Source organism: Schistocerca cancellata, chromosome 9 (genome assembly GCF_023864275.1).
Source record: "Schistocerca cancellata isolate TAMUIC-IGC-003103 chromosome 9, iqSchCanc2.1, whole genome shotgun sequence".
Classification (NCBI taxonomy): Eukaryota; Metazoa; Arthropoda; class Insecta; order Orthoptera; family Acrididae; genus Schistocerca; species Schistocerca cancellata.
Genome location: NC_064634.1, coordinates 315,435,417 through 315,453,351, shown reverse-complemented (window position 1 = coordinate 315,453,351; position 17,935 = coordinate 315,435,417).

Genomic DNA, 17,935 nt, shown 5'->3' with positions numbered 1-17,935 from the left:
AAAAATGAAGTCAGGGCCCATTGCTTCCGTGACAAGACGCACGAAGGGAAAAAGAACACTGTTACAACAACCGTTATTGGAGTGTGTGCCGTACCGTGTTTAAAGACACAGAGGTCTGTTCGCCCGTGCAGTGTTATACCTTCCCACAACATAAAAATTTCGATCACAGAAAGGAAAATGTTCAACAAAGTTCCTCGTTGCGTTACGAGTACCCATCTCTCGCCATATGTCGAAACTGAATGAGCTGTCATCTGAGAAGAGCACGCGATCTCATCCCTAGCTGGTTCAGTCTCTACAGTCTTGGCACCATCACCGAACGTTCCGCCGATGAACAGCTGTCAACGGAACACAACGTACTGGTCGCCGAGTAAAGTCACCACCTCCACGCAGTCACTAAACCACCGTCGATCGTGAGATTGCGTGCCTTGTAATCCTGTTAAATGTGGTTGTAATTGTACGCGCTGTTTGGCGTTACTCGCTTCTTACCTCCTGCACAATGCAGCGGCCATCTGCCGCTGTAGTTGACGGCGGTCGATGACCACCTCTTCTTCGGGCAGCAATGCTTGTGGTTCGGAACGCTCCCCACGCACGCGAATCAATGCTGTGAGCAATGCCAAACTGCCGGGCTACGCTCGCCACACTTCGTACTTCTCCCAGTTTCCTGTAAATTTTTTTCCCTGTGAAGACATCCCGCTGTTGTCTTCGGGCTGTTTTGTAATGAAGAATACCACCACAGCTCACCATAGCTGCCTGATTAAAAAAAAAAAAAAAAGTCGTGTGACTAGGACCTCCCGTCGGGTAGACCGTTTGCCGATTTGACGGAACTTCGGCGACTTGCGCGTCGATGGGGATATGAAATGATGATGATTAGGCCAACACAACACCCAGTCCCTGAGCGGAGAAAATCTCCGACCCTTAGGATTGACATTCTGTCACGCTGACCACTCAGCTATCGGGGGCGGACAGCTGCCTGATGATTGACACACACTGTCCTCTCCCTTTCCTTCAACCACCTCGTGTTGTGGGGCGAGCCCCTTTTGGCGCTATAGGCATCTTGACCGCACGCCATATGACGCCCAGTTTTCTGTTCGCGACTAGAAGACCTCTGGCAATATGCTATCGTACTACCAATCATTTCCACCAATTATTTAATACCACATATTACTTTATGTGGATCGTCCGTAAACTTTTCAGAGCTGTGTACTTGCAGAAGTGTTTCTACTGGCGTCGCGTCGTGAGACAGACAAGTGGAAGTTCACAGTGGCGTGCTTAAAAATCAGGGTAGAAGCCAACGTTGTTGCATTACTACTACTACTACTACTACTACTACTACTACTATTATTATTATTATTATTATTATTACTGAAAGAAAATCGTGACGAAAACCAAAAGTTAAGAATAACAGAATTGTTTGGATGAAGAAATAGAGTACATATTTGTCAGGAAACACTACTGAACGAACTAAAACAAAGGACTTCACTTACTTTCCGAGAATGTGATATAAAAATTTGGAACACTTCTTGGCTACTGTACAATCAGCTATTCGGAAAATGGATACAAAAATGTGGCAGACTGTATCACCAAGAAGTTTCCTTTTAATTACTCATAGATTTTTCATACAGTATTTATTACTTTTATTTCAAATGTAATGCCTTTTTTAATGTTACTTTATCCATGCGGAAGTTTGTTATTTGGTTATGCTAAGATTAAAAAATAAGCTAAGATTGAAAGATGTCTGTACTGTCAGTTTACTTCGCCTTGTGATGAAAGAAAGTAATCGTTAAATTCATGTCGCACTTTCGTGGCTGACAATGGCCTAGTATACGTTGCATGTTCAGGGATTCCAATGGTACATTTGTTCCGACCCAACTGTCTTTGCGCCTTCCCTTTCCGACAATGACGTTTTCTTATCTGTGTAGGACATATAACACTAATACAAGTTTCAGAAAAAGTTCCAGAAACTGACAAGTTTGGCAAATTATTGCAACCCCATTCAAAAACTCTTCTCCAGCAACTTGCGAAAGTGGCTTCAGGACGTTGACGAAACTTGCGGAAGTCGACTCGTTGGGGGTGTTTTCACGCCAAACAGCTTGTAGAAGCAGCTTATCTAAGTGGTTACGATAGTTCACTTGCTAATACATTCGCGCCTTTACCCATTTTGCAGCTGCGAAAGTCTTTTGTAATTCTGTGACACAAGCCTGCAAAGTAACGCTTTGTATTTTGCATTCTAAAACCTGTACACTTGTGCGGCTAAAGCACTTCATTTAATCCATTCATAATACTAATACCACACTACACGACTTTCTCCGTTCGACAATATTTGCCAATAAAGTAGTAGCCAAAGGGTGCCACACTTGAAACGATCGCAACTGCGGAGTATATAGTTGCACCGAAACAGAAACTGGATATCACACTTGGTGATAGAAATCTGTGGGTTTAGGAGTAGTGCTGAACCAGCATACGAGACGCACCTTGCAAGATGAGTTGTCATTCTAAACTCAAATATTTAGCTACATGTGCGTAGTACGAGGGTTATTCGGAAAGAAAAAAAATGGGAACCACAGTGAGAATCCTGTGAGGCTGTGCACAGATGTGTCTGTAGTACGCCCGCCAAGTATGGGTGTCTGCAGGCAGATTTCGCCTGATTTCATGCAACCCTACATAACGTAGAGTACTGCATTTCCTTCTGCGTGGCAGTTCTCGGCCGCACACTACAGGGGCTTTTGAGGACGCTACTGCTGAGCTTTCGATGGGAAGTGTTTAATCAACCACAATACAGCCCGGACTTGGCTCCCTCTGATAGTCATCTCGGCTCAGATGAAGCGCTGGCTTTGAAGAAAAAATTTTGGCACAGACAACGAGATGCAAAGCAGTGCAGAATACTGTCGGAATACCCGGTAGGCTGCCTTCCATGACAGCTACTACAGATGTCTAAGTCTAAGCAGCCGACAGCTGTGGCCGAGCGGTTCTAGGCGCTTCAGTCCGGAACCACGCTGCTGCTACGGTCGTAGGTTCGAATCCTGCCTCGGGCATGGTTGTGGATGCCCTTAGGTTAGTTATGTTTAAGTAGTTCTAAGTCTAGGGGACTGATGACGTGAGACGTGAAGATCCATAGTGCTCAGAGCCATGTGAACCATATTTAAGTCGGAGCAGCGACTCTGTAGAGAGGCAGCTGGGAGGTGCACTTAACTGTTCCAAATAAAACAGTTTTTATTTTCACTGTGGTTTCTATTTCGCGGCCTATCGTTCCTTATATACCATAATATTCCTAGGATTAACCATCTACTACAGTAAAATACCTTGGAGTATCCATCTGCTCCCATAAAATACCTAGGAGTAAACATCAGCTACCGTAAAATTCGTCGGAGTAACCATTGCTACCGTAAAATACGTAGGAGATATCACCTGTGGCGGCCTAGAATGGAATGATCACATAAAACAAACTGCAGGTGCCACGCTGATATGTATTGGCATAATCTTAAGGAAATATAAGTAATCCAGGAAAAAGATGCATTACAAAACATAGTTTGACCTATTTTGAGTATTTTTCGTCGGTCTGGCGCCATTATAAAGTTGGACTAGTAGAAGACATGGAGAAGATCCAACGAGGAGCGACGCTTTTAGTCATGGGATCGTTTAATCGGAGCTAAAGCGTTACAGAGCTGCTCAGACAACTGCAGTGGCAGACGCTACGAGATGTACGTTGTGGCATCACGGGGAGGTTTAGTATCGAAATTCGGAGTGAGGGTGTCTTCTAATTAGAATAGGGCATCATATTGCGTCCTTCTGTGACTCGCGAAATAACCACAAAGAGAAATGCAATGAAATTAGATCTCATGCAGAGCTATATGATAGTCATTTCTGTAACACGTCATTCTTGAATTGAAAAATAAAAGGGGGGGGGTATTTATACGAAAAGTACCCTCCACCACATATCGTAAGACGGTTGCAGAAGAAGGAAGAAGACTTGAGTTTAACGTCGTGTCAACAGCGAGGGTATTAGCGACGGCGCACAAGTTCAGACTACAGAAAGACAGGAAAGGAAATCGGCCGTGTCCTTTCGAAAGAATCAATCCAGCATTTGCCTTAAGCGACTTAGGGAAATTACGGAAAACCTAAATCTGGATCCCCAGGCGTGGATTTTCCCCTTCGTCATTCCGAAAGTGAGGCGAGTGTGCTGTCCCCAGCGACACATCAAATGGCTCTGAGCACTATGGGACTTAACATCTGAGGTCATCAGTCTCCTAGAACTTAGAACTACTTAAACCTAACTAACCTAAGGACATCACACACATCCATGCCCGAGGCAGGATTCGAACCTGCGACCGTAGTAGTCGCGCTGTGAATTTATCTCTGGTCGTCGGTTTGCGTCTACCTCATTTTCTTCTAGTTCCGTCTGCACCGAATAGGAACATAGCCTACACATTTCCTGCTCCTATGTAGACTACAAGCTGCGCCCCGCGGTGTCACCCACTGTTCAACAGTTGCTAATAAAGGAACGTTAACGCCACAACTCAGTACCCACGTGTATGCGCCATCACAGAAGTTATCTCTTGCAAGTATTGAGACGCGCACCGAGTAAGCTGCGCGACATCATAAGCGCCTCTATATTTTGAGGCAAGCTGACAGTAAACATGGTGTTCACAACTCAGCTTCCACAATCCAAGCTGTCAACATTTTCTGAACTATTGAGACCCTAGAAGCAAGCGAAATGGAGCAAAAAACTATAAATCATTCAAATCCACCAGAAAAGCCAGGTCAGTGTTTAAGAAACCAGATAATATCACAATCCAATACACTTCGAAAACGTTCTACGTCCTGCGAAATATGTTCATATGCACACTTTACATTGTAACAGAGCTCAATGATCATTTTACCCTACAGAAATATTTCTGATAACTTGACATATGTACTTCCTAATCTCTATGCTAAACTCAATGCATTAATTTGATAATTAAATCTTATGGATGACTTAGTCACGTTGTCTTTCTCATGGAAGCATTAATCACGTTGATCTCTCCACGGTAATCGGTTTTTTTCGGAGCAAAACACACAAGCTTATGTGTTAGTTCAGACTGTAGATTATCTCCATTACAAGGTTCATCCAAATCTGTCCATCCGCTAAAGCATGAAGGAGTAACAATCTTACTCTCGTAGAATCTTTCGCATTTATAATATGCACAGGATTTGTATTCTATAGGTTGAGTAGCACTCCAGTCAGTTTCTAGATTTGTAAGTCTCAAGCCAGGACGACTATGTATCTCATACATAACGTACTGACCGAGCGATGTGGCCCAGTGGTTAGCACACTGGACTCTCATTCGGGAGGACGACTGTTCAAGCCCGCGGCCGGCCATCCTGCTCTAAGTTTTCCGTGATTTCCCTAAATAGCTTCAGGCAAATGCTGGGATGATTCCTTTCAAAGCGCACGGCAGCCTTCCTTACCCATCCAGCCATAATCCTATGGGACAGATGACTTGGGTGTTTGGTCCCATCCGCCGAATCAATGAACCAACCATAATGTATTGGATTCTACTTATCTAACATTAAACACAATTCTTCGAAGATGATTATACTGTTCTCTAATATAAAGTCTCTATATTAATCTAAATTACTATTACAAATGCGACTATACAACGGACAGACTTCACTGATCGCACATTATTTTTATGCTATTTGTGAGCTTATATTTATCAATTTAATTTTGGTGGCCATTGTCACTTGCATTTCATTTCACACTTTGTAATACTCATTATGCTGTTCTACACTCTGAAGAAGAATAACACACTTTTAACAAGTTTTTTTGGCGTGGCCATTTTGAACACTCATAACGCCAATTAAACACACAGTCCTTACGGCAAAGACGGTCACAGTTCTTGTGCTACAAATCTGAGGTTCTTGGCAGATCATCAGTGAAGTGTTTCGAGTAATTTAGCCAGCGAAAAAGGAAGCGTGGAAACAAACGAAAAGATCTCGACCTGAATTTCCGTAAAAGGCGTGAAAAAGCGTCCACTGAACTATGACAAGCGAGCGGACTCGCCGATTTTGACAGGATAGACTAGCAACTAAAAAAATGCCACAAAAGACGTCTTTAAGGTAAAAGGAAAGCAAATACTATGTTGCAGAATTTATAAAACGCATGTGGTTCCTATGTTTTATATAACTTTGTTGCACAGTCTGATGATACAGCATTGTTTAATTATGTAAGTAATAAAGTTACAGTACTATTCATGTTTTGTTGTACGTAATGCCACAGACAAAATAATACTCTGTCGCAATGTGCAGCGCACTTCTTCTCTGTATATGGTCTTGTTGTAATGTATTAACGTCACCTATTCGTTGAAGTAGTGGCCCTGGTTCAGCTTTGTAATGATTAGAGGCGTATAACAATCGATATACAGTACTTCTGTCGTATCGTTATACAGCGGTTATGGGGCTGCTTTAGGCGCATAATCCGCAGCGTATCCTCACGGAACTCATTAAAAACTTAAGAGTTCAGTTAGCTCCGGAATTAACGAGTTCGTACCAAACCTATTGCAGATTATTTTTGCTCAGAGGTTACAATGAGGTTTTTTCCTCTTCCAAAGACTGTCTACAAACAAAAGAAATAATGTTGGTACAAACAAATAAGCATCCCTCAGTTATTATTTTAATCAGTCTTTTGAGCTTGTACTTTAGCTCCTTGAACGATGGCAAATATTTTAGTATTATGACAGCCGACGTCTTTCTGTGCGATCATTAAAAAACACATAATTTCGACAGCAAAGAGTCACTAGAGCTCTCTGTTTCAAAATGGGCATACTTTTTCTTTGAAGTTTTGCATGTACTTTTACTAGAAAAAGAAATTACTTTTATTGAATAAAGTTTCAAGTGTATTTGATATAGCGATGTATAGTAATCTCAAGTACAGCTGAACAGCGTCTGATTAGAGCGGCACATCAAGAGCAAACTCAACCGAACTGAACGTGAATGCAACTCAGCCACTTCAACTAATTTTTTAACAATTAAAAATAATGTTCAACAATGGCGTTGTCGACCGAATTCGATCCTCTTGCGACCGAATGCTTGCGGAGCACGTCCACATAACGGTCAGCGCGGTGGTCCGTGAACAGTCAGCACATCGCTCGGTCACAATGTCGTTCGGTGGACACGAAACACGATAAAACAAAAGCGAGAAATTAGTTCTTATGCTTTGCAGAAAATAACAACAATATCGAATATACGTACCGGATGTTGCTGTAGGGGGATACAAATATTTCGTTGCACTAGAGCAGCACAACAAGTTTCAAGAATTCATTTCCATTTTCTTACGATGTGGAAGTTTATGTAATTTTTGAACGTTATTTCTGCGTATTTGTCATTTTGCTTTTCTCTCCCTGCTATCGTATTTTCATGTTCTCACTACAATCGGAGAAAAAACAGAAAATATTGCTATTTGGGAATTTATATGATATTGTAGGACAGTATTTTTTGATCTGCTAACAGCTATTGTGACTCCTGCATCACGCAGAAATCGACACACATGTAATACATTTTCTTTACTTTAAATCGTAATGTTCCACAAATATGTTGCCACACTATTTCTCGCCAAATTAAGGAGTCAACATACAATCAGAGATTGTCTATTGTAATAGATTACATTGTTCAGTTCCATTAATTTTCCACTAATTGCTGCTGTTAGCAGCAACAAAAAATTTATTTATTTATTTTGATTCTCTATTGCATATGACCTTCGTTGTATTTCGACGGTTATTAATGTCCACAGGAAAATAAATTTTCTAGCTGAATATCAGAAATTAATATTATCAGTTTCCTAGAGTTTCCTAAAAAAATGGCTCTGAGCACTATGGACCTTAACATCTGAGGTCATCAGTCCCTTAGAACTTAGATCTACTTAAACCTAACTAACCTTAGGACATCACAGACATCCACTCCCGAGGCAGGATTCGAACCTGCGACCGTAGCAGTCGCGTGGTTCCGGACTGAAGCGCTTAGAACCACTCCACCACCGCGGCCGGTCTTAGAGTTTCCTAGACTTACGCACAGAAAATTTCAGCAACAGGCACAATTGCAAGATAAAAGGACAAAGAACCAGCAATTGTTGGTTCCTTAATACGTAACCAATACAGTGAATACTAAATTGTTCCAATCAGCGATAAAGACACAGTGCCCGATCATGATATTTTATACCTAGAGTAGATACAAAGACTTGTTGGAAGACACGAGAAATACATACCTGTAGTAGGGTAAAATATGGACAGTATTACGTTTATTTGTTTTCCCATTTAATTCTCTTGGCAATATTACACATAGCCACACATCCTTTTTGACTTCGTGTAATTAGTATATGAACAGCGAGTAATAGTGGTAATATCAATGGTAATAACAATAATAGTAATAGTAATGTTGGCAAATTCAACGAATTTCCGGCGAAGATTCAGCGACAGTTGTAATTACTGTTCAGGTAAAACACTCACGGGTCGTCCACAATTTGATTCGCTGTGTCGGTTTCACTATCCAGACGTCATCTTCATTAGATCCGTTTTCGTTATTTACAGTATTTTGCAACAACATCAGATAAAGTTAATCAACAAAAGGTCACTTACAACGTGATAGCACGGCGTCAGGAGTAAAAAGCACCGCACAACAACACAATCAAACTGAGGTTGGTTGAGTTCTAGTCACTCACAAAACTTCGTCTTATACTATAAATATTTCATTAAGTCACAGCTTTTACCAGTAACTGTATACACTTTTAGCAATGTGCGAATCGAGGCTACTGTGTGATATTAATGTATTTTTGAAGGGTTTAAGTCTCACATTATTGTTTCTTTAGAAAACATTTTTGAGTAGTAATATATCGTAAATTATAAAAGTTTTAAAGAAGGCAAGACTTCATGCATATAGAAGAAAAATAAGGCTCTAAAATAACATTCATAAATCCTAAATCAGGCGATTATTAATGGTTCCAGAATTTTTAGTGCACCAGATTTTAAGGATTTTTTTTTGTGTTTACTGTCTACGGATTACATGAAGCTAATAAAGGAAAAGGAAATAGTACGTGGCGTATTTTTTAAGTAAGTACCGTTATGAAATTAAAAAATACGTGCTAAGATATCTCAGTAATTTTATTTATACATGAAAGCCTGTACCTTACTCTACGCACTGACGCCGTTACAGTCTGGTTCTTCCTTGTTTACGTTGCGTACTGAGTGTTTAAGATGCCTCTGATAACCCTGAGTCCCGCCGACTGTGAAGTACGGGCTGTTATAAGATTTCTTAGTGGTAAAGGCCTAAAAGCGATCGATATTCATCGTGAGATCTGTGCAGTTTACGGAGAAAACGTTATGAGTGATGGAATGATAAGAAAGTGGGTGAGAGCATTTAAAGATGGCCGCACAAATGTGCATGATGACCAATGGAGTGGGCGTCCTTCGGTCATTAATGAAAGTTTGGTGCACGAAGTGGACAATAAGGTGAGTGAAAACACGATTTCCTCCTTGAGAGATGACGTTCCCAATGTTTCTCGTAGTGTTTTTTATGCCATTGTGACCGATCACTTGAATTACCGAAAACTGTGCGCACGTTGGGTACCGAAAAAGTTGACGGATGTGCAAAAAACCAAACGATTAGACAGTGCATTGACTTTCCTTGAGCGGTACCACAACGGCGATGATGATTTCTTAAGCCAAATTGTTCCGGGCGATGAAACATGGGTGGCCTACGTCACACCAGAATCAAAGTAACAAACAGTCCATGGAAGTTGAGCAGGGGCATCGTTTTGCTGCAAGACAATGCCCGTCCGCATGTGCAAATCAGACCAAAGATCTCATCACATCTTTTCGATGGGAAACTCTAGATCCTTCTCCGTACAGCCCCGATCTTGCGCCCAGTGACTACCATCTGTTCCTGCACTTAAGAAAAACCTGGGCGGTCAGCGTCTTGAAGACGATGACGAAGTCAAAACAGTGGTGATGCAGTGGTTAACAAGTCAGGCGGCAGACTTCTATGAGGAGGGTATTCAAAAACTGTTACAACGTTATGACAAGTGCCTCAATATTGACGGAAATTATATAGAAAAGTAGATTAAGGTACAGTCTTTCATGTAAAAATAAAATTATTGAGATATCTTAGCACGTCGTTTTTAAATTTCAAAACGTTACTTCCTTAAAAAAACACGCCTCGTATCTACGTTGGGAACGACAACAGAATAGGTGGAGTTATTGCAATTTTCTAAGTTTATTTTGCATAACGGGATAGGTTATTGAAAAGCAATTTTATTATGTCAATCACTTCTTTTTTAGTGAAATGTTTCAAGCTGTACGATATTTATTCATATTCCCATGATTACATCATTTTGCCAAGCTAACATTTTATGCTGACAACGTAAGAATAGAAACTATTTACTGTTAATTTTCAAATATTTTTTTCCTTACTGTTGGAAAAGTTATAGAAAATTTCTAGGTGATAAGTGATTATTTACTAAATTTTAAATTTATTCACAACGGTTGTTTCGCGGCCAACTATTACAGAAGGAATCTCTACGGAGTGACGAAACCGTAGTGTTCATGCAACCAACATGGTACCGAAATAGTTGCGTGACCTTGGTATGACGCTGTTGTTCACAATTTGTGCTAATGTTAGACCTCACCTGTAACAGTACACGTATTTGATCCTTTTCCACACATATTTGTTAGTAACAGCAGTGGTGTTGAACTGTTGCTACTATTGAACTGAATTGATAAGCAAAGCGGAAACTGCAGTAAAATTATGAAAATGGAGATGGTAGTTTGGAGAGATGTCAGTGTGGTGGCTTCAAAGAGAAACAACCTCCTCTTTTCTGCTCATAAGTTTGCATTCAAGATCAAATTATGAGAGACTTGAGCTACTCACGGCCTATGGATCGTTCAAATAACTAGCGGCTGCATCTTCCATATGTTACTCGGAGTTCACATTGGTAGCACTTCCAGCGTCACATACTAGGAGATAAGCATTTTCATAAGAATCAGGCTGCGGCAAAGTGGGTATACCCTGTCTTGTCAAACAGCCAAAAAGAACACTATTTCCCGCGTCTCTAACAGGATCTTGAACCACGACTGCCACAACAAAAATTCTTGCAAATCTTGCGGCCGCTTCCTTCACTTTACTTATAGTGACATACGATTGCCCTGTGTGAAAGAAGTTGTATGGGCAACATATAATCGCAACGATATAAATTTCCTGCTACTGTCACTCCCCGAAATAAATACATTTCCCACTGAAGCAAAGTTTCTCCTTACAGCAGCGCTTTCAGTACTGTTTCACCAGGAAACACCGTCTGAGTACAGTATTAAATCTATCGACTTCAGTTACGCTAAATAAAATCCTACCACATAAAAAAAACTCTGCGCAACGTCGTAATTGAAATCTTAACAAACAAGCGTTTGAAGTCAGGAGAACGTAATTAGACAAATCACATGAAACGAAACGCAATGTTTTGTAATACTTTAAAACTCATTACAACGGTACTGAATAACTTGATTTGTTCGCTCTTATAACAAAACTAACTAGCTCTCTAAATTAACCATCCCCGCTCATTAGACATGAGAACTAACAGGTTACTTATTCGTCAAGCAAAGCACGCACAGTACACTAGAGAACGCTGCTTGCCGTTAGTATATCAAAGGACTTACAGTGTGATTCGCCTCTAAATATCACAAATTTCCGACTGGCTCCCCTTCCGAAGATAACTTTTCAGGGCGACACATTACTAGTTGCAACGACGATAATTTCATCAAACAAGTGTTCCGACTTACTACAAAAATAAACATCCTTCTTCAACTAAATAAATCACTTTTGAAGTTTTCCAGTCACAAAAATCACTTATTTGTATGTGGCTCCCAATATTCTATTATTGATCAAATTATTCGAGAGATTAAGTTACGTAAAAAACTGATTACTTTACCTCAACATGTCAGAATGTAGTGGCGATTTTGCTATCCACGGCCCTTATATACAGCTCACCGAAGATAAAATTTTATATCTTTTGCATTTAGACTGCTGTCTGATAAAACCACAAGTAAGAAACTGCAGTTATTACCGTAACTCAAATCGCGCAAAATCATATGGGCTCTGAACTTCCCCTTCGTGAATAGCGCAAGCAATTGCGCAGAATGTGCACACACCACGTAATGTCCCTACATCAGTCAACATCCCTGTTAATGAACATTGATAATTACGTGAGGTATGTTGCATAATTTCAATTTGTCTTGCGGATTAATTAATGTGATGCTGAGCATTCAAAAAGGTTTAATTCAAATGTAAGATGTTACTCTAAAAACGAGCAGCATTCCAGTGCGGTCGTTACAAACCCAACCTACTTTAATAACACAAAACACACAGACCTCATTATCAAAAGCGTAACTTGCTACTAAGCTATAATATCAGCCGTTCCCCTCAGTTGTTATAAATCCCCCTGCTCCTTTCCCCTCCATACATTTTAATGTTTTATTTCCGACCTTTTTTTTAAATTTTGACTGTCATTTACAATCGATTTTAAACAGTTTGTTTGAAAATTACCTATTGAATATTCTTACATGCATTTCTATGTTCAATTCCAGCAAGCTAGAAGCGCTGTTGCTGCGGCCTTGTTGGTACAAATTTGTAATTGCAGTGCGTGATAATCTCGGTATTTTTATGTGTAATAGTGATCTCGATATTGTAAATCTTATCAGCCACTAGACCGCAAATATCAGTTGTAGCTCGTAATCGTAACGAATGCGCCTATTCCCTTCCTTCCATGTTTTTAAAGTTTTAAGTTCATTGATGTACTTGTAATTTTGTTTTTGGCGTGTTCTACTACTTTTAAAAATTATGGTTAAAATTTACATACTACGCTATTTCAATTTGTGCCGCTTTCCTATGGTCAAATTTCAGCAGCTTTGGTATGTCGCAGTTACGTTATTATGAGCAGAAATTTGATTTCTTTATTAGCAGTTTTTCTTACATATAGAATCTAAATGATTTATGTAGTTTTTTCCATATAGCTATGACGCCTGAATGTCATAGACGTTAATGTCAGTAGCGCAACCAGCTAGAGAAGTTGTTTTCCTCGTCCAGACTCGAACTGCCTATGCCAGTTGGGCAATGATGGTGTTATGGAGTAGAAATATTCTGTAATAATTTTAAGAGGTATGTGCTACTGCAATCGCTTCCTTTAAATATCTTGCATTATATTTCGCGTCTTAGAACTAATGATGAGGTTATCTAGAAACGCATCACGTGATAGTAAATAGAATTACTTTGGCGATCAAGAGAAGTATTTTACCACACAGACGGAAGTCACGCTTCTGATTTACGCATTAATTAGGTATTCTGCATGTTCTGATACAAATTTCGTCGTATTGACACAGCGGTCTCTTTTGGATTTATTACCACAATACCTTACCAAGTTTTTATTTACGTAGAATGAACTAATCGTCCTGAAGTTTTTTTTAAACAGTACTTGACTGGAAAAAATTGCTGATTTCGTCTCTCTGCCTCTTTTGTATCGCCGATGTTATTTTGCTCATGCTTACGTCGGGACACAAATAACCTGCATGCAAAACGTGCGACACAAATAATGAGTTTATAAAATGTATTAAGTTATTTCACCGTGCATTATCTTTAGATTACTCTTTTTCCACCCAAAGGTGTAGAGTGGACTGTTTTAGGTCCGTCTTATTACAGAGTCACCGTTCTTTTCTATCAATTATCGTTAGTAGTGCAAGGCCGTTCCCACTTGAAAATAAATGGGAGGGGCTCACCATTTAAAGTATCTACCTAATAAGCAAAGGCAGCCTCCCAAAAAACCTTGGTCTGAACGCGAATATTTGAAGTATTTCGGTTATGTCTGGGTTGTCCATTATTCCAGAGAAAAATTAAATTGGAGAGTATGTGTATTAGGTGTGTATGTGTGTTATGCTGCACGTGTCACTGCGGCTGTTGAACATGCTCTCATTGACTTTTCTTTATTTTTTTTCACCCATTCAACACTCCCATAAACAGAATGGGCTATTTTGAGCCCCCATACGTTAACGGGTCGCCGTTCCTTCTCGCCAAATATCGCAGCAGTTTGGTAACGGGGCAGAGGGATTCCCAGTTGGGACTATCTAGGACGGATCTTCCAGTTCTGGCAACTTCCTGATAACCAAGGGAAACATCCCGGAAACTGCGGTTGGAACCAGATGTTTGAGACTATTTTAGTTTATTTCTAGGACACTATTGTCAGTTGGCCTAGGCGTAAATTAGTGTGTGTGTGTGTGTGTGTGTGTGTGTGTGTGTGTGTGTGTGTGTGTGCGTGCGTGCGTGTGCGTGTGCGTGTGTGTGTGTGCGGGTGCGTGTGCGTGTGTGTGTGTGTGCAGGTGCGTGTGCGTATGCGTGTGCGTGTGTGTGTGTGTGTGTGTGTGTGTGTGTGTGTGTGTGTGTGCGTGTGTGTTGAGTATTGCTTCTTCCTTAAACAGTGAGAGAGAATTAATTATTGTTATGTTCCTTTTGGCGTGTAGACACTGGTATTTAATGTTATTTTTGGTTCGCAGAAATAAACAGTCCACTAAGAATTTAGCTGGCAATACACTTACAGACTAGGGCTCAACGCTACTAAATGATAAGAATTTAGACGTTACTTTGTATCTGAAAAGATATATTTCTCTACTACTTACAACACAGTAATCATATGAACCATCTGGCTGTAATCCCAGTTTGAAATTCCCTATCATTACCGTCAGTATGGAAATAATAGAAAACGGAATTCTATTCGCATGTAGCATTTTAATCGCCAAAGTATCTCTCATCCGGTTCAGGCTGCGCTGCTGCCAATTGATTCTTCAGCAAAACAAGCACATTCTCAGGCTCATCGAAGAACTCTTTATCAAAGTGAGAATAATGGTCTCTTTCAGTTCCGTTACATTTCCATTACAGGTGATTTTTCCCTTTATTTTTGTTTCATTTCTCTCGTCCTATGTGAGTGGGGGTCAGATGAATGTTTTGTAAGTGTGTGAGATAGTGGAATGGTGCAAGTTTCAAGTTCGACCAGTTACTAGTTTTCATGTGTTGTGGACATTCTGATGAATGGTTGGTAGATCGGGTTTGAATAACAGTTGGAGAAGAATGTTATTCCGAGGTCTTTCCGTGTGTTAGTTGATTCGACAGGATGTTTGTAAATTGTGACGTTAAAGGTGCTCACTCTTTGCGCAGCAGAAGGCAGTAGGCGTCTCCTCTTGCCATGAACTGCTCTGACGAAAACGGATCATCTACGTACTGACGGTTAAAAGGCGCTAGCTGACTGAATGAATGACAATTATTCTCACAGGTGTGGTGCCGCAGCAATAACTAGTGTTGTTTCACTACTTCCGTTTGTCGGTCTCGTTCATGTTCCGGGGCTGCTAAGCGCTGCTGCTGCTGTTGCTGCGATCGTACGTAGCAGATGGCGCGGCGATAGTCCGAGCTAGCTCGTCCACCCGCTTGCATTCGTGCGCGCTCACGCTACTGCTGAACGTCGTCCTGACTGATTTTTCACATGAAACATTACAAAAGAAACAGGTCTTACTACACAAGGGCGTTACAAAAATATTCAAACTGCCACTGAGCGAAAAGTTGAGAGGGAGGAGCTGGTAGTGGAAGCTGCCAAGCCAAGAAAATATTTATTCCAAAATCATAATTGTTTTATTTGCCCAATTAGTACTGCACTAACAGATTGTATGTAGTCAAATAATTGCCGAGAAGCCTACAAGAAAACAACAAAATAAATAACAAAACAAACAAACACGTTTAAGTAGGGCAACAATCACCCTTTTTAAATCTGAATGCCAAAATGAAAATATTCTTTCAGTTTGACAATAATTGTTGTCCAGCATCTGCTACTCAGCAAAACCGAGTCTTAAAATAATTTTTCTTAAAAATAATAATAATAATACCAATATTAACCTACTAATTGGGAGTAGTGAAATGGAGTAACACAGACCTAGAAGCACTCAATACACTTACACGATCACAATGCCACAAATATAGAATGCATCACATACATTCAGCAACAGAAAGATTCACATTAAGCAGAAAGGAAGGAGGAAGGGGATTTATCGACATAAAAAACCTACATTATGGACAGTAAGACAATTTAAGAAAATTCTTTATACAACGAGCAGAAACTAGCATAATACACAAAGCAATCACTCATATAAATACATCAGCTACACCACTGCAATTTCATAACCACTTCTACAACCCTTTAGATCACATAAGATCAACAGATACGAAGAAAGTAAATTTGGAAAAGAAAACACTACATGGTAAGCACCCGTATCATCTAACACAGCCATACATCGATCAAGACGCATCCAACACATGGCTAACAAAAGGCAATATATACAGTGAGACGGAAGGATTCATGATTGCAATACAGGATCAAACAATAAACACCAGATATTACAGCAAGCATATTATTACAGATCCCAATACCACAACAGATAAATGCAGCCTTTGCAAACAACAAATAGAAACAGTAGATCACATCACAAGCGGATGTACAATACTATCAAATACAGAATACACCAGAAGACATGACAATGTAGCAAAAATAATACATCAACAACTTGCCATACAACATAAACTAATAAAACAACACGTTCCCACATACAAGTATGCACCACAAAATGTACTGGAGAATGATGAATACAAATTATACTGGAACAGAACCATTGTAACATATAAAGCAACACCACATAACAAACCTGGCATCATACTCACCAATAGAAAGAAGAAATTAACACAACTAATCGAAATATCCATACCCAATACAACAACTATACAGAAGATAACAGGAGAAAAAATGCATCCAACTGGCTGAGGAAGTCAAGGACATGTGGCATCAGGATAAAGTTGACATTATACCAATTATACTATCAACTACAGGAGTCATACCACACAATATCCACCAGTACATCAACACAATACAGCTACATCCAAACGTACATATACAACTACAGAAATCTGTAATTATTGATACATGTTCAATTACCCTAAGGTACCTAAATGCAATGTAACATATACCGTACAGTTAAAAGGAAGTCACGCTTGATCAAGGTCCGCGTCACTTTCCATTTTTAAACAGACATAACGTCTGAGAAAGGAAAGATAATAATAATAAAAGAACAGTTTCTTAGCAGTGGAAACGAGTAGTTTGATCAGTTCGTCATTCTGTCAGTTAACGGGCCCAGCTAAGATAGCGCACAATACAAACTCCCTTTTCAAAATCTGAGCCTTTTGTTAAGACATTACAGACACATTAACTCGAAACAATTATTAAAAAAAGCTAGTCAACGCAATTGGCCCAAGCCACGTATTTCTGTTGCCAAATCTGATTGCTGGACAGGCTTCCCACAATTGCTGCTTCCTCAACTGCCATTCGGCAGTTCATCTTCGTTCCCCATACACTCAAAGAGGACCACGGACAGTCCGAAGACTCTTGGAAAGGTGTTGTCTTTGTATAGTAACTTATCTGCATTCCACAGGGACTGACACAAACGTTAGTGTGGCTCGTAGAAACCTTCGCAAACCGTAAATAGAAACAGCACGGAGTGCTCCCTTTTGGTTGGTTAGTCGATTTGGGGGAGGGGATTAAACAGGGAGGTCATCGGTCCCACCGGATTAGTGAAGGACGGGGAAGGAAGGGGGCCATTCCCTTTCGAAGGAACCATCTCCGCATTTGCCTGATGTGATCTAGGGAAATCGCGGAAAAAACCTAAATCAGGATGGCTGGACGCCGGCTGAACCGTTGTCTTCCAGAATGCGAGTCTAGTGTGCTAACAACTGCGCCACTTCGCTCTGTCCGCTGCTTTTTCCTATCGGCCGTACACTCTGCTCATAGGAGACAACTCACTTCACACCTTCCGAAAGAAATCATTGTGCCATCATTGCTCCT